This window comes from Gymnoscopelus microlampas (assembly GCF_963454915.1).
Source record: "Gymnoscopelus microlampas genome assembly, chromosome: 15".
In the NCBI taxonomy this organism is placed as follows: Eukaryota; Metazoa; Chordata; class Actinopteri; order Myctophiformes; family Myctophidae; genus Gymnoscopelus; species Gymnoscopelus microlampas.
The window spans coordinates 43,330,536-43,349,624 of NC_139952.1; the positions used below are offsets into that span (position 1 = coordinate 43,330,536).

At 42.9% G+C, this 19,089-nt stretch overlaps 1 long non-coding RNA gene across 1 annotated transcript; it reads left to right on the plus strand.

The window, feature by feature from the left end:
* Window positions 1–751: 751 nt before the first annotated feature.
* On the plus strand, window positions 752–18,528 carry LOC311061327. Its single transcript, XR_014602381.1, has 6 exons — window positions 752–887; window positions 1,967–2,031; window positions 3,879–3,943; window positions 6,149–6,234; window positions 9,150–9,191; window positions 18,296–18,528. It is a non-coding gene; the product is annotated as an uncharacterized lncRNA (long non-coding RNA).
* Window positions 18,529–19,089: the final 561 nt, after the last annotated feature.

Consider the following 19,089-nt stretch of genomic DNA (forward strand, 5'->3'; position numbering starts at 1 on the left):
GAATGTTAACTGCCTTCTGTGTTTTTTTTCTTCTTCTTCTTCTTCTTCTTCTTATTATTATTATTATCATTATTATTATTATTACCCTTATTATTATTATTATTATTATTATTATTATTATTATTATTGCTGTTGTTGTTTCGTTATTTTACTTTTTGGTTATAAAAAACAAAATAACTACATAGAAATATTTCAGTAAAAATATTTATTTAAGATTCATGTAAGGATCATTTTCAGAGGTTAGCAAATAGCCTAACTTCTTTTTTTTTTTTTACTTTTACTTTACTTTTATTTTTATGCCGCTGTTCTATCATGCAGACATTCAGTGTAGACGGCTGTTTATCTTATTATTATTATTCATATTGGTATAACATGATGATTGTTTTCATAGACCTGCTTGCTTATTTCTCTCGCACAATGTGCTTCAAATACTGTGTTTCAGGCCGGATGACGTAACGACACACGCTTAACGTTGTTGCCATGTCCGCTTATTATAAGCGAATTGTGGCTACTTTTTCTCTCAAGTTGCTCGTCAATATTGGTGGTTGCGACTTTTTGCCATTGTTTCTTAAAGTGCAGTTTCTTATCGCAAGGAGTTGTGAGCTTGTTGATTGGCTTTTTTTCATATAGCCTCGTTTTTAAAGGGCGAAGGGCTCGCTTCATAGACCTGGTTGCTTGTTTCTCTCGCAAAACCTGGCAACCCTGTGAAAGCACATTTTGAGACAAACCGCCCCCCTTCCCCCCTTCTTCTCAGATCTTTGTTTTGCCAGCTGGACACATCGTGACGAGAGGAATTGTAAACGATTAAACTTCATTTACATTTATAGAATATCACTGATCTACATCTTTTCTTCCGAGGAGTTTCATTTCGTCGTCTTTTGTGTGAGGTGAGTAATATAATTGTTAAATTATATAGTATATCCGTCCATTAGCTGATATGCTAACTTTCCAAGCTAACGTTGCATCATGGATGAACTGCAAATGGTGCTTGCACTTTTCCCCGTTTTGTTCCGTACGTCTACTTAAACGTTCACATTTCAAACAAAGTTTTGCCCGATGGCCACGGATGTTACAGTTATGTACGATCCACCAGAAGTACCCGTATTTTCCGTATTGTTCAATTAAAATACTTTTAATCCGATCGGTGGCCATTTTCTCATAGAGTTCGATTGTATCAGAGTGCAATACACTTCCCAACCGATAGGGTCACATAGTTGAAAGCATGGCGGAAATGGTGAGAGACTGGCCACCGATCGGATTAAAATGCTTTTTATTGAACAATAGAGAACATACTGGTACTTCTGTGGGCCCCTACATAATTGTAACATCCGTGGCCATGACATAAGCACTTTATATTTGAAATGTGAACGTTTATGTAGATGTACGGGCCATAAATGGACAAAGTGCAAACTTCAGGTTGAAGTTAAGCCATGTCTGACATGTTTCATGGCTAGTTCTGTAGGCGAAACTACGTTTGTTTTCGGTGTCGGTGAGACATCGTCTCACAACACAATCGACCATATATCTGTATCAATTCATTATATATAACACAAAATGTAGCTTTTAATCGACTATGCATTTGTTTGTTATATATTATGTAAAAAAAAACATGTGATTATTAAAACTAGCCACTAACAAGAGTTCTCCTGTAGGACTTAAGTGTGTGTGTGTGTGTGTGTGTGTGTGAGAGGGGGAGAGAGAGAGAGAGAGAGCATGCGTGTGTTTTGCAATATTTTTACATTGAAACGTTTTTTATTGAAAAGTACCAGATCTACAAGCTCACTTGTGTGCTTACAATAAATGAGCTCAATGGAAAAAGCACATTTACACTACTGAATATAGCAGATGTACAAGCTCATTTGTATATCTAGATCTGATGTGGTGTGAGCAACTGTCTATGTAAATCAATAAATGTATCTTCAGGTTAACTTTGTCTAAAATGAATATTTTTCTAATTCATTTGCAGGTTTGGTGGAGATCCTGTGTGTTGGTGACAGCAGACAGACTCTTCCAGACACTACTGCAAGACAGGTTTGTTTAATATACAAACCTCACAACATTTGTAATCATCTAATGTTGCCATTATGGAAATGGTCTTGGGGTCAAAATGGCAGATCTACAAGCTCATAGTGTAGCATTCGGTGCTGCGCTATGAGCTTGTAGATCTGGTATTTTGGAAAAATTGTGCAAATCTTAGAATATATATAATATAAATAGTTTGAAAAACACGTTGCTATATCAGTGGTGCTTTTCCATGTCAAGGACCCCCAAAATGTATTTGGCTGTGGAGCTCATGGCGCTGCATATTATTTTTTACAAGTCACCTTGTAGATCTGCTATTTCTGCTTCTCTCACTATATTTTATATGTTTGGCAAATATTTGTAGATGCCTTTGAATACTTTTTTTAAAGCATGAGGCACTACACTGTCTCTCAGCATTCTATGTACAGTATGTGACTACCTTGCTTATATAACAGATTCAGCTTTTAATTGACTTTGCTTGTTATATTTATTCTGTTAAAACTTGTGATTAAGATGGACAACTAGCCTGTAACAGGAGAATTTAGGACTGAGATGAGGTGTGTGTCTGTGTACACACACACACACACACACACACACACACACACACACACACACACACACACACACACACACACACACACACACACACACACACACACACACACACACTTGGTGCCGCACTATGAGCTTGTAGAACTTCTATTTTTGAATAGCCAAACAAATCTACAATTGACACACAGATGCATCCCCGGTCTTAAGGTGTTGAAAGCAGTTACTGTGTTCACCCAGAAGGAGTATAGTAGCAGTAGCACCCCTACTGACTGTAAGACTGTTTGCATACTGGTACTGTGGTGTAGTTAACTGGTATAGTTGCTGTGTTTTCACCTTTTGGATGCAATATATTATTTACTATAGCACTTTACTGTAATGGCTGCATGAGATCACTGTACTGTATCTATAGCTGCATGCATGAGACCACTGCACTGCATCTAGAGAACACTGTGCTGTATCTACACCACTGCATCTTGCTATATGAGACCACTGCATATCTATAGCTGCATGAGATCATGTTCTGTATCTTCACCACTGTACTGCATCTATTAGACCACTGCACCGTATCGACAGCTGTATGAGACCACTGTACTACATCTAATAGACTACCCACTGTATCTATAGCATGCTGTACTGTATCTATAGACCACTCTAGTGCATCTGTAAACCTCTCTAGTGCACCTGTAGACCACTGTTGTGCATCTGTAGACCACTCTAGTGCATCTGTAGACCACTCTATTGCATCTGTAGACCACTGTCGTGCATCTGTAGACCTCTCTAGTGCACCTGTAGACCACTGTTGTGCATCTGTGGACCACTCTACTGCATCTGTAGACCACTCTATTGCATCTGTAGACCACTGTAGTGCCTCTCTAGCCCATTCTAGTACATCTGTAGACCACTCTGTTGCATCTGGAGACCACTGTTGTGATATGTAGACCACTCTAATGCATCTGTAGACCACTTTAGTGCAGCTGTAGCCCACTGTAGTGCATCTGGAGACCACTCTAATGCATCTGTAGCCCACTGTAGTGCATCTGTAGACCACTCTATAATGCATCTGTAGACCACTCTAATGCATCTGTAGCCCACTCTAATGCACATGTAGACCACTCTAATGCATCTGTAGACCACTAATGCATCTGTAGACCACTCTAATGCATCTGTAGCCCACTCTAATGCATCTGCAGCCCACTCTAATGCACATGTAGACGATGTGGTGTGAGCAACTGTCTATGTAAATCAATAAATGTATCTTCAGGTTAACTTTGTCTAAAATAAATATTTTTCTAATTCATTTGCAGGTGTGGTGGAGATCCTGTGTGTTGGTGACAGCAGACAGACTCTTCCAGACACTACTGCAAGACAGGTTTGTTTAATATACAAACCTCACAACATTTGTAATCATCTAATGTTGCCATTATGGAAATGGTCTTGGGGTCAAAATGGCAGATCTACAAGCTCATAGCGTAGCACTCGGTGCTGCGCTATGAGCTTGTAGATCTGGTATTTTTGAAAAATTGTGCAAATCTTTGAATATATATTCTATAAATACTTTGAAAAACACGTTGCTATATCAGTGGTGCTTTTCCATGTCAAGGACCCCCAAAATGTATTTGGCTGTGGACTTCATCTCAAAATGTTGTTCCTGTTCACACGATTTTGAAAAGCATGGCACATACAAGCTCATGGCGCTGCATATAATTTTTACAAGTGACCTTGTAGATCTGCTAATTCTGCTTTTCTCACTATATTTTATATGTTTGGCAAATATTTGTAGATGCCTTTGAATACTTTTTTTTTTAAAGCATGAGGCACTACACTGTCTCTCAGCATTCTATGTACAGTATGTGACTACCTTGCTTATATAACAGATTCAGCTTTTAATTGACTTTGCTTGTTATATTTATTCTGTTAAAACTTGTGATTAAGATGGACAACTAGCCTCTAACAGGAGAATTTAGGACTGAGATGAGGTGTGTGTGTGTGTGTGTGTGTGTGTACACACACACACACACACACACACACACACACTTGGTGCCGCACTATGAGCTTGTAGAACTTCTATTTTTGAATAGCCAAACAAATCTACAATTGACACAAAGATGCATCCCCGGTCTTAAGGTATTGAAAGCAGTTACTGTGTTCACTCAGGAGTATAGTAGCAGTAGCACCCCTACTGACTGTAAGACTGTTTGCATACTGGTACTGTGGTGTAGTTAACTGGTATAGTTGCTGTGTTTTCACGTTGTGGATGCAATGTATTATTTACTATATTCGTTACCGTTTCAAAGTATGCTTTAATAAGTACCTGACAAACAAACATGCTCACTTGTGTGTGCCTAATTGTCTTGAGGTCAATCCAGGGCTAGTGTTTAAGGAGGCATTGCCAATATCCATGGCTTGATTTACTTATATTTTGATAAGTGCTAGGCATACCTGAATTTTGTATTAACCCTTTAAGACCGTGATCGCTGTCATTTTAGATTCATTTGGCTATTCAAAAATAGCAGATATACAAGCTCATAGCGCAGCACCAAGTGAGTTTGTAGATCTGCCATTTTTGAAGAATCTTGAAAGTTTGCAAACATTTTTAACTCTGATCTGTGCTTCTGGGGGTCCCTGGAACAACTTATTTTGACATATGGGTCTGCAGCAAAATACATATCATTTTTGGGGTCCTTTGCGAACATTCTAACTCCGATATGTGCTTCTGGGAGGCCCTGGAACAACATATTTTCAAATCGGGGTCTGCGGCCAGATGCGTATCATTTCGGGGGTCCTTGACATGGAAAAGTAGAGCACTAACACACGTTGGCAGCTTGTAGATCTGCTATTTTTACTCTTATTGTGTGCCACTCCAGTAAGATGAAGTAGGCAGTGGTTTTCAAATTTGTTGATTTGAAGCACTTGTATGTCAATGTACGGGCCGTAAATGGATAAAGCGAAAACACCAGGTTGAAGTCATGTTTCAGAGCTAGCTCTGATCATTGTTTTTCTTAACATAACACCTTGCTTTTGTTATTGCGAACGCAGCGGAAGGAGGTGCGCCTCCTTCATTGCTGTACCACAATAACCTACCTGACCTGGTGGAGACCTGTGCTCCTCTTTTAGGGCCCAAGCACTGCACAGTAGTGCAAAGTGAGCTTACTATGAAACCGTGCTCGGGTTGTGTGTCTGTGTGTCTCTCTGTGTGCACTGTCTGTGTGCAGCCGCACCCCCATGTGACTCACTATTTGAAAATGGCAGATCTACAAGCTCACAATGCAACGCGTTGTGAGCTTGTAGATCTGCTGTTTTCCAATTCTCTCCTAAATTGGCAGACATCTGTAGCCATGACATAACAAGGCATTATACATATATATTTGAAAATGGCATATCTACAAGCTCACTGTGAGTTTAATGTTTGGAAAATAGCAGATCTACAAGTTCACTGTAAGCTTGTTGCCTTATTTTAAATAGCCGATCTACAAGCTCACTTGTCAGCTTGTAGATAACTTGTGAGCTTGTAGATCTGCCTTTGACAGATATGTATTTCTGTCTAAAATACAATATTTTTGCTTAAAATTTTCAGCTGTGGCGTGGCTGTACACCAGACCTGATATCTTGGCCAACACAGCTGTGGACTGAGGGGACCATCCCAGACTGCACTACTGCAAGGTTTGTTTAACATAACATGACACATGTGATTGTCTTGGGATCAGTCCATTGTCCCTTTTTAAGGAGGCATTGCCAATATATATACTCTGTAGCTTAACTCTTTGACTGCCATATCAATAGTGTAATAGTGTGCCACTGCTGCCAGCAAAAAACAGTGATTTTACTGTACCTTTTGAAAAATCACGGAATCATCTCTGTGACTGCAGTCCTCAAGGAGATCCGCGCATTACATGCACAGGGTTATCAATATTCCCAGAGGGGTCCCAAAATTATTTTGTTGATCCCCAGATTATTAGTGCACACTTTATTGTCTCCACCAGGCCGGAAGGCATGGCTGAGACTATGTTTTGCACTCTGTCCGTCTGTGTGTGTGTCATTCTGTCTGTGGACAGCCAATCTTTGGTACCGTTGACTTGATGGTAGTGAAACTGTGCACACACGCTCCCTGTATGCTATAGCAGAATTCTGTCCCAAATTAGTCACATGGGGCTCCTGGTTATGCCACCAGGAGGCCAATTTTTGCAAACACACTTTTGACTGCACTACACATGTTGTTCAAACATCACAATAATCGGTACACAGTATCTCTATTGTCATTCAACGAAACGGGCTCTGTTTTGAACAAAATGCCTCAAATCATGAACACAGCGTGCAATTTCGGTGACATTTTGCACACACATTCCCACTAGGAAGAGGAAGAAATGCCACTTGAAAAATGTCAAGTCAGCCTCATGGTGGCACTATAGCAGGTCGATACATGTTTTTACCTATAACTGCACTGATCTGTGTAAAACCTTGTATGCACACTCCCTAGTGGCCAAGAAAAAGCCTTTGCCCTGCATTTTTAACATCTGCCTTAAGTGCAATCAGGTAGCTGACTTGTGTAAAACTATTATTTTTCCCTATTGAAACTGCAATGATTATATTTCCCCCAAATGAATCTGGAAAATGAGGGCCGAAACGTACTCAAAAAGTTGTGCAACTTTGCACACACATCAAGTGAAGAAAAATTACGTATTTTAATCTTCTCAAAAAGGGGCATGGCCTAATCGCTCAATAGCGCCCCCTACAAAAGTTCATGCTTCAAGCCCAACAATACAACTTCACCTACATGCATGAAAATTGTTACAAACTTGTATCATGTCCCAACTTATGAAAAAGTCTCTTGGAGCCATGACCAAAACCAAACCGGAAGTTGGCCATTTTTTATTGGTAGTGGCGTTGTTGTGCATTTCATGCCGTTTTCACAGGTTGTACTTTCACTGACTCCTCCTACGCGGATTATCGGATCCCCCTCAAATTTGCTCACACACAAAAGACGTTAACAATGAAAAGTTATCAAAAGCTTGTGTAAAACGGCGTGACCACGGCAAAGCGTCCAACTTCAACGCCAAACAGGAAGTGAAAATAGCCGATCTACAATTCCTACTGGCTGGCCTTTAAACAGCCATAACTTCGGTTTGCAACAAACTACAGAGTACAATTTTGGTATGTGGACTAAGACCACCAATAGGGACGAGCTGTCATTTCTGAAGCCCCACCCCCTCTGTCTTCCTATTGGCTGGCCTTTAAACAGCCATAACTCGAGTTCGCAGCATACTACCCAGTAGAAGTTTGGTATGTGGACTTAGACCACCAATAGGGACGATCTGTAATTTCTGAAGCCCCGCACCCTCTGTCTTCCTATTAGCTGGGCTTTATACAGCCATAACTCCAGTTCCCAGCATCGAATATCTACAACATTTGCTAGGTACACTTAGACGGCCAATAGGGGCAGGCTGAAATTGCTTAAGCCCCGCCCCCTCTGTGTTCCTATTGGCTGGGTTTTAAAAAGCCATAACTCCGGTTCCCAGCATCAAAAACCCACAAAACGTCCTAGGTACACTTTGACGTCCAATAGGGACAGGCTGAATTTGATAGCTAATTTAGCCTAACTTTTCAGCTGATTGCTATACAGGCTTGTATCGTAGATGTATACAGAACGTCGACGACCCGGTCATCGCTGCGTGCAGCTTTAATTCTAGTTACATACTGTTTCCACACATTTTAAAAAGGTAATGACTATGTAGGATCCAATTTAGTCAAAGCTGTCAGCCATTCTTATTCAAAAAATTCAAATGAAATAAAACAAAATGGTTACACTATTACTCTACAGATAAATGGTAACAGTAAACAACAGTAAAAAAAGTTTGCAACAGCAAACTTATGAATTAATCCTTTATTTTCCCATACTGCTAAACCTAACCTAAGTGCCGTACTTAGATTCTATGGTGTACTCATCATATACATAATCTTTGGTATACATATATTCTTATGTAATACTTTCTCTCTTTAGTTATACTTTTCTAATTTTTTTGGTTAATATTGTATACAATCTTGAATGGCTAAGTTAAACAAGGGAATGTCAACTATTACAAAACTCAAGTCTGTTATAGCCATAATGGCATGAATGATAGATGGATATGAATAAAACAAGTGCCATACATACAAATGCAGCTGTTATATTCTTAACATACCAATAATGCACATTATGGAAAGATGAAAAAACTCAACAGTCAAAGTAATTACTTCATATATACCGATACTTGAGCAGATCTAAACAAAGATTTTCATCAAAAATGTGCCCTTTAAACAGCCATAACTACAGTTCGGAGCATGCTTAACGCCCCAAACTTCGTAGGTGCTATATAGCAGTGTAAAACACTTCAAATGGCCATGCTTCAGTGACCAATGCTCTTAGCAGCGCAACATAGGACTAGGTTTGAAGGCTGCGCAGCAGCCTGAAACTCTACTGTCATAAAATGGCACACACGGTTTTTACTCAAGAATATAACGGTAGAAAAAATATATATTAAAAAGTAATTATATTGTGAAACTATAGCGCTAGTCTGAAATTGTTCTATATTTTTTTCTAGTGTTCATCGGATCGGAACAGCTCTTCTGGTGACTTTTTAACGGTAAGTAAGTCGATTCTAGATGCCTGGAGTGATTTTTGACTAATGCTACACTAGTGTTGAAGGTTGTTTTTTGGTAAAGACTGTACATTTTAATAAAAGTTCAGATCAAAAACTTGCTGACATCATGCCTGGTCGTGGGAAGAGATCTAACGCTAAAAGGAAATTCTGGGCTTCTAAATTAGCCCATGCAGATGCACCAAACAGTTGCACAGTGGTCAATGAAGGAACACAACATGCACAGTCAAATGTTGAAGACAACATTGGCGAGGCCATGGACCTTTCCAACAATGACCCTGTACAACAAGCATGCACCCCGCCACCCTCTGTGAAATCTGTGCAGGCATCCAAAAGCCAAAATCATCATAGGTTTTCCAAAATGTCAAAGAATCGGCAGTGTACATGCATGGCTCTGACATTTTTGGCACACCAACATGAAGGTCTTGACTTGAAGATGGATGATCTTGACAAGATACTAGACAGGGGAGACAGTCTGTATAAAAGAACAATAGAACAACTAAAAAGACAAAATCAGTTTCAGTCATGCCTGCTGACAATGGAGGAAGTACCTCTAAAGGTCGAAACGGAACACAATACGTACTCCGTGAAAAAATCGAACGTGGAAATGGGATATATGAGAGCTGAGGGAGAGCCCCACCGACAGCATTGGTTCCTGAAGCTTCAGGAAAGACTTAAGTGTCTGTCTGAGGACGTCAAATATGCACTCCTAACAGTATCACCATTCACCATTGCTGTTTTTAGAGACAGGTCTGGAAGATATGGACTGTTTGACTCTCATCAGAGAAGTGCTGATGGCCTACCTTTGCCTGGAGGAAAGGCTGTAATGATGACATTCACTCAGTTGGATGATCTGTTCGCTAAGATAGACCAGCTAATTGACTTCTCACATGAAAACACGATAGACAAAATGCAGTTTGACTTCATGCCAGTGACATTTGAACAGACAAATGCTCGGTCACCCCATCTGTCAACAGTGCAAGTTCATCCTGACAACCTGCATCACAAAGAGCCTGTTGATCTAACTTGTCAGGATGAAACAAACACTGGACCTCCAATCACCAAGCATTGTCTGCAGGCTGGCCATTCACTGTCAACACAAGTGATGTCAGACACTACAAATGAAGGGGCAAACAAAATAGGTAACCAACGAAAACGAAAATTAGCGAGGAGACAAAAGGACCAACTAAAATCTGATACCAAGGAAAAACCTTGGACTCCGAGGAAGGAATACATGAACAAATATATTGCCATGAGATGTATAACGGATACAAAATTCAGGACAAGGCAAAAACAATTTAAGAACGCATACTTTAAAAGAACATACAATGAAGATTGTATGTTCAGAGGGCAGCATCAGGTCAAAAAAAAGGCATATGGCAAAAAGAGGTTCAAATTAGATGAGGAGTTCAGAGGGCAAAAACAGGTCAAAATTAAGGCTTATGACAAAAGAAGGTACAATGAAGATGAGGAGTTTAGAGAAAAGCATCAGCAAAAACAGAAGGGATATAGAAACAAGAGGTTCAAAGGAGATGAGGAGTTCAGGGAAAAGTTCAGGGAACGCATGAAGTCCTATATGGCCCGCAGATGCAAAACGGACCCGTTCTTCAAGATGCGCTGTGTGATGCGACGTTCAATGAGGATAAGAAATAGATACAAGGACTTATGTGATGAACTGCGCAAACTTAGCAAAGCTTTAAAAGCGAGGAAAGATTTAGATACTGCGAGGAAAGATTTAGATACTGCGAGGATAGATTTAGTTACCGCACCCCAACAGAATGAGCTAGTACAAGGCGCTATAGCGAGTTTCCAGAAAGCCACAAAAGATGGACCAACTAAGGTGTGCACAACGTGCCATCGGGCTCTTTTCGCTAATCAAGTGTATGTTTGTCAAAGGTCAAATTACACGATCAAACCCGCAGTGGTTGCTGCCTGCTTAACAGGCAAATACCTTCATTCGTGTGATGATCAATGTGGAGGGCCGAAAGATTGCGCTGTACCCTTAGAAAGGCGAACAGAGTGGATTTGTCAAAGCTGTCACAAAAGTGTAGAAGTAGGTAGAATGCCACGCTTGGCTGTCGCAAACAACCTGGGACTAGCCCCCATTCCTCCAGAGCTCCGCCAACTCAATGTGCTGGAAAGACAAATTTTAGCAATAGACATACCGTTTGCCAAGATTCTCACACTTCCTAAAGGCAAACAGAGTGCGATACATGGTGCTGTGGTTTGCGTGCCAGCAGACGTGGCAACCACAGTAAACACGCTACCCAGACGGCTCGATGCATCCTGTTTGTACAGAGTGAAGCTGAAGAGACGTCTGCGGTACAAAGGCTATCATCTTTTTCACACTGTCAATATGACCAATGTGTTATCGGGCTTGAGTAAACTCATCGAGACACACCCCGACTACAAAAACATCATAATCCGAAATGATGAGAGCATCAACGATGCAAATGTGGAGGGCCAGCTTGAAGAGCTACCCACTGTTGAATAGACAGCCACAGATGAAGTCATGGACAGTTGTGATGAGGCCGAAATGATTGAAGTAGCCGATGCTACTGAATCTTTCGACCCATCACAGGGAGTGGATCAACATCCACCCACTGCCCAAGATGAGCAAGATGCGCTGAGACCTGGACATGGCTTGGACGGTTGCTTGCAACCGGATGACATTGGACAAGAGACAATGACATACGGCGATGGCATTTTCTGCCTCGCCCCAGCCGAAGGCAACAGGCCTGTCAGCTACAGCACAGTCCCAAATCTCGAAGCAAAGGCCTTCCCTGTCTTGTTTCCATCTGGCGAGAACACGTTAGATCGGAAGAGAAAGCTCAAACTGAGCCCAAGCAGGTACTTTAACGCAAGGCTTTTCAGTGCCGATGATCGTTTTGCGAGAGACCAAAGCTATCTCTTTTTTGCCCAGTTTGTTACAGAGACCCACACGGCCAAAAGCACCATCTCAATTCAATTGAGGAAGGGCAAACCCTTTAGCAAGGATGGTCGCAGGATCACTAACAAGATGTTGCAGGACAAGCATGAAGTCGAGAGACTGGTCCGAAACCGCGATGCAACAAGGTTCATGCAACCCCTGAGGGGGACGCCAGCCTACTGGCAGAAGACCATGTTTGATTTGTTTGCCATGGTCCGTCAGTTAGGCCCACCTACCTTCTTTTTGACCTTAAGTGCTGCCGAATTCAGATGGCCAGAGGTCATAACGGCAATAAAAGCACAGCAAGGCCAAATAGTGGATTTTGACAAGCTTGACTGGAACGAGAAATGCGACATCCTCAGAAGCAATGCAGTGACTACAATGCGCATGTTTGACAAGCGAGTTGCTCATGCGTATACAAAACTGCTGCGATCTAATGCTCACCCGCTCGGTCACGTCATAGATTGGTTCCATAGAATAGAGTATCAGGCCAGAGGTTCCCCACATGTTCACGCCTTATTGTGGGTAGCCGACGCCCCCAAACTTGGGGAAGACTCGGACGAGAAAATATGCGAATTTGCGGACCGCTACATTTCGTGCCAGCTGCCTGATCCAAACGAAAATCCTGTGCTTCACCGAATTGTCCAAGAAGTTCAGATGCACAGCAGAAACCACACAAAGTCCTGTAAGAAAGGTAACAGGACATGCAGGTTTGGTTTCCCCAAGGCACCAGTGGACTCAACCTGGTTAACTAACCCAGTGCCAGTTGATCCAACGGAAGAAGTCACGGATGAAGACGAAAGTGGCGCAACAGGAGGAAATGATCCTTCATTTCCTCCTGTTGCACCCCTTTCGTCTTCATCCGTGACAGACGAAAGTGCAAAGAATGGTACCGAGGGCATAGGCAAACAACAGAAGGCAAGAGCACAGGCTTCTTTGGCCAAACTCAAACCTCTGTATGATCTACTTCTGGACTTACCATCAGAAGTGACCGACCTCTCAGAGTTGCTGGCAAAGTGCAATTTGACTCACGAAGAGTACGACAGCTGTCTTGAAGACATGCGAAATGTCCAGGTGCTCTTGATGAAGCGTGGAGTCAAGGATTGCTATGTGAACAACTACAACCCAGTTTTGCTGGAGGCCTGGAATGCCAACATGGATATCCAGTTTGTCCTGGATCACTTTGTTTGCATCTCATACATGTTGTCCTACATATCCAAGGCCGAACATGAGATGGGTGAGATGCTGAAACAAGTAGTCGTAGGCATAGACCCCACGAAAGTGACCGAGAGGGGTGCAATGAACGAACTTGTTCACGCATACGTTAAAAACAGACAGGTTAGCTCTCAGGAGGCAGTGGCCCGGACTTGTAGCTTGTCATTGAAGAAATGCTCGCGCCCAGTTGTCTTCCTCCCAACGGATGACAATGCAATGAAAATGAGCCTCCCGCTCAGCTTGCTGCAGAAAAGACCAGGAGATTCGAACCAAGTGTGGATGTCGAGTCTTCTGGACAAATACAATGCCAGACCCAAAACGTCGGTGTTTCACAACATGTGTCTCGCAGAATTTGCATCCGAGTACAGAATCGTGTACGGTAGCGAAGCAAAAAAGCCAGATTGCCTTAAGCTGTCTGACAACATGGGAACCATTAAAAAGCGCATGAAAAAACACGCGGTAATCAGATACGCGAAATTTTCGGAACAGAAAGACCCCGAGAAATACTTCGGCACCTTGCTGAAGGCTTACCTTCCGCATCGCTATCAGACCACACTGAAAACCGTAGACTTCCCCACCTACAAGGACTTCTACGAGTCTGCGTCGGTGAAAATACCTGGGCAAAAAGGGACTTGGCGCGCGAATGCCATCGTTGCGGAAAACAGGATGAAATATGAAAGACATGCTTCTTCGATGGAAGAAGCATTACAGGAGTTCATGAAAAATGGCCCCGCGGAAGATGCGTGGGCCAACATTGCCCCCGAAAATGAGCTCGAGCGGATGGAATGTCTTGCCGAACAAGATCAACATCCACTTGCGGACGACGAACAAGACGACGTCCCAGAGTTCAGTTGTCAAGAGGTGGGTACAATTGTTGCGCACAGGGTGTCGGCTCCGCAAATGAGCCTCGATTACCTGCGCTCATTGTGTCGAAACCTCAACCGGACTCAAGCCTCCATCTTTCACTCGGTACGTGACTGGTGTTTGAAGAGCGTACTTGAGAAAATTGACAAACCCGAACCCTTCTTTTTCTTTGTCACTGGGGGTGCTGGAACTGGCAAATCCCATCTGATTAAGTGCATCTACGGTGAGGCAACAAGGATTCTCCGTCGACTCTCCAGACTATCTGAAGAGACGGATGCATCCATGCCCACGGTGCTGCTGTCTGCGTTTACAGGAACTGCAGCATACAACATCGCGGGAAACACATTGCATTCCCTGTTGAAGTTGCCCAGAAAACTGAATCCACCCTACATAGGGCTGGGAAACAAATTAGATGACGTGAGGGCAAAGCTGGGAAATGCGGAGATTATCATCATAGATGAGGTCTCGATGGTTTCAAAGGCCATGTTTCTTTACATCCACTGGAGACTGCAAGAGATCAAAGGCAGTAAGAGGCCATTCGGTGGCATGTCGGTACTTGTAGTAGGCGACTTTTACCAGCTCCCTCCAACATCCAGTGGGAAACCGCTCTGCGTGCTCGAAGAAGGCACACCGGACCTTCTGCACCAACACTTTCAGATGATCACGTTGACCGAGATCATGCGACAGAAAGATGATGTGCCCTACGCACAGCTTCTGAATAGGTTGAGGGTCAAAGCGAAGAAAGATCCGCTGAGTGACACAGACAAAGCACTCCTTGCTCAACGAGTGACATTGCCTCACCTTTGTCCTAAGGATGTTGTGCACATCTTTGCAACCAACAAAGAGGTGTCTCAACACAACGCCAAATCTTTGTCTGCGCTCCACAGCCAGATTGTCAACATACCCGCGGAAGACTATAGGCAAGTTGATAACCACAGGACTCGACTTGCCAGTCCCCGTACAGGAGATCATCAGGATCTTCTTGACAACTTGCAGGTTGCAGTAGGCGCCCCAATCATGATCATTAAGAACATAGATGTGGAGGATGGCCTTGTGAACGGGACATTTGGCAAGATTGATAGTGTAGAGATACAGGTAAACAAGGACGAGAGTAGAGTAGCCAAGCTTTGGCTTGTAGTAGACAAGCCTGGAGCAGGACAGAAATACCGGAAAACTACACCTGGCTCTGCACAAGTGTACGTCGAGAGATACGAGGACCACCTGAAAGATAAAACGCTTCGTAGGCAATTTCCCATCAAGTTGGCATATGCTTGCACAGCTCACAAAGTCCAAGGCATGACTACACAGTCTGCAGTGGTTTCCTTGAAACGGATCTTCCAACCAGGCATGGCCTACGTTGCCCTCAGTAGGACAACGTCATTGCAAGGTTTGCATATAATTGACTTCGATGCGAAGAAAATCTATGCTGATCCTGCAATCACAGCTGCCCTAGAATCCATGAAGACCGCCTCACTGGACAGTTTTATGCCACTGTTAAAGTATCGAGAGACGACAGGCCAGGCGCAAACACTCGCGATTATACATCACAACACGCAAAGTTTACCGGCACACATTCGAGACATCAGGCAACATCACGAACTAACCCATGCAGATGTCCTGTGCTTGACCGAGACTCATCTCACCGGCTGCAATGTGGCTGACAGTCTCCAATTAGATGGATACACCATGTTCAGCCGCAACAAGCACATCTCGTACTCCAACCTTCCTGAACGTGCAGAACAGGATGGCGGAGGCGTCGCTGTGTATGTGAAAGACCATTTCCAGGCACGTGAAAAGCGTTACATACACAATGTGACCAACCTCGAGTTTGTGGTCGTCAAGATAGAGTCCCCTGTCAAGCTTCTGATAGCTGCAGTGTACAGACCACCACGTTACGATGACCCGTTCATGGACAATCTTAAGGCCCTTCTGGACGCCTTAGAAGTGATGGACCACCATCCCATCGTAGTCTGTGGTGATTTCAATGAAAATCTACTGGCCAGTGTAGGTACTCCGATAGCAATGCTGCTCGAGTCCAGAGGATACACACAACTGATCAAGGAGAAGACTACTGACAAAAACACGCTGTTGGATCACATTTACATCTCAAGACCACAGCAATGTCTACAGTCTGGAGTATTACGTACATACTACAGCTACCATGATCCTGTGTATTGCGTATTATCCTCCGATCAGGACTAGTGCATAGCCTGCAAGACAAGCTTGCAAACACTGGAACCATGTAGACCTTAGTTAGTTGTAGAACATCGTGCTCTTTCCCACCAAACGCATTCTGACCTGCTATATTCTAATATATAATATATCCCATCTGCCGCACTCAATAACAAACGGATTGCGAACAATGGAACCTACTGATGCTTGGATTGGACATAAACAATTGTTATTAATAGTGGTCACCAGAGATGTTGTCGAGACGGCAGGAACTATTCATAGCCACACGCTACCTCATGCTCTGGTGCCACTCCAGTGTAGGTACTCAGATAGCAATACTGCTCGAGTCCAGAAGATACACTGTTCAAAAAACACGCACCAAACCAAGCCGTAGGGCCATCTTCCGCAGGGACATTTTCATGAACTCCTGTAATGCCAAACCGAGCCGCAACCCGCGCACCAGACCAAGCTGCGACGCGCGCACCAAACCGAGCCGCAACCCGCGCACCAAACTGAGCCGCGACCTGCGCACCAAACCGAGCCGCGACACGCGCACCAAACCGAGCCGCGACCCGCGCACTAGACCAAGCCGCGACGCGCGCACCAAACCGAGCCGCAACCCGCGCACCAAACTGAGCCGCGACCTGCGCACCAAACCGAGCCGCGAGCCAAAATACCGACGCGTGACACGTTGTTTTCAGATCTACTGATGCTTGGATTGGACATAAACAATGGAAGGATGGCAAATAGTGGTCACCAGAGATGTTGTCGAGACGGCAGGAACTATTCATAGCCACACGCTACCTCATGCTCTGGTGCCACTCCAGTGTAGGTACTCAGATAGCAATGCTGCTCGAGTCCAGAAGATACACTGTTCAAAAAACACGCACCAAACCAAGCCGCGACCCGCGCACCAAACCGAGCCGCGACGCGCGCACCAAACCGAGCCGCGACCCGCCCACCAAACTGAGCCGCGACCTGCGCACCAAACCGAGCCGCGACACGCGCACCAAACCGAGCCGCGAGCCAAAATACCGACGCGTGACACGTTGTTTTCAGATCTACTGATGCTTGGATTGGACATAAACAATGGAAGGATGGCAAATAGTGGTCACCAGAGATGTTGTCGAGACGGCAGGAACTATTCATAGCCACACGCTACCTCATGCTCTGGTGCCACTCCAGTGTAGGTACTCAAATAGCAATGCTGCTCGAGTCCAGAAGATACACTGTTCAAAAAACACGCACCAAACCAAGCCGCGACCCGCGCACCGAGCCGCGACCCGCCCACCAAACTGAGCCGCGACCTGCGCACCAAACCGAGCCGCGAGCCAAAACACCGACGCGCAACACGTTGTTTTCAGATCGTTATTTTCAGTGCGACACAAGCATACATCATTTGAAGGAAATCACACTTTTTAAGAAGAAAACACCAGAGCAATAAATACTGCCGCAAACATCTGCTTTTTTTAAACAAATATCTCTGTTCCGTTAACATTCTCTTCCCCCTTCCACAAAGCGTTGTTGTTCTTTAGGGATACTGCATTAGGATATAATGTACACAGTCACACACACACATAGAAGATATGGAGATTGGAGATCAAAGAAAACAATAGAGGGGGGGGGGGGCGTGTAATTGGGGACCCATAAAATGTTTCTGGGACCCATTTAAATGACCACCTGTGGGTCCCGGGACCCATTACATTGAAAACCTAGCAACATCACTGCAAATCTCACCTTTTTTGTCTTGTTGAGTATTATTCATATTGTAGGATTCTTTTGTCTTATTCATATTATAGCATTGTTTTGTCTTATTCATATTGTAACATTGTTTTGTCTTTTTTCATAACTATTGATTGTGAAGCATTTGTTTGAAAAGAACACTAACACTTGTTTCCCTGTTTTTCAGAAGCCGTCCAGCACTGACAGATTTGTTTTGCCTTTAACCTTTTTCTACTTTTCAGGAATGTTCTTTGTGAATGATTGTCATATTTCTAAGATAATTGCATTCCATTTATGTTGTGGCTCGTGAACCGGTAGTACCCAATTTCTATAAACACAATATTGGCCATCCCTGAAATTAATAACAAACTCACACATAAATTAAACAATTCGAACAAATGCATAACAAACTATTTTGGATTGTATACTGCCTTTTCATGACCCACTACCTTATATTTACATGTGCATGTTGTAAATGTTTAACTCACCATTTGTTTTTAGGGCTGTAAGACTGTAACACTTATTAGGACTAAATTATTTTATAATTCATTTTGACAAAAAAATATAATTTTAGTCAAACAGCCAATATACACGCATTAAAATAGGACTTAATTTCTTAATTAAACTAGTAAATGTAATCCCAAAATAATTATGGAAAATGTTACACATTGATTCATTGATAAATACAAAATTAGACATCTACAAAATACACTTTGAGATAATTCACTTAATCAATATAGTTGCAGCCCTACAATTTTACCTATTTTTCAGCATGTTAAATGTTGTTTAATAATATATTAATATATTTACCAGGAGCTTGCTTGATCGCCTTTTTTAACAAAGGGGTCGGTGCAAGAATTTTTCCCTGTGCACTCCTAAATTGGCTGAAATAGGAGGCAGGTTTTTTGCTTCACCCTGGAAAATATTAAATTTACTTAAAAGTTAGAATATAATTTTGGATAACAACAATAATAGTAGTTA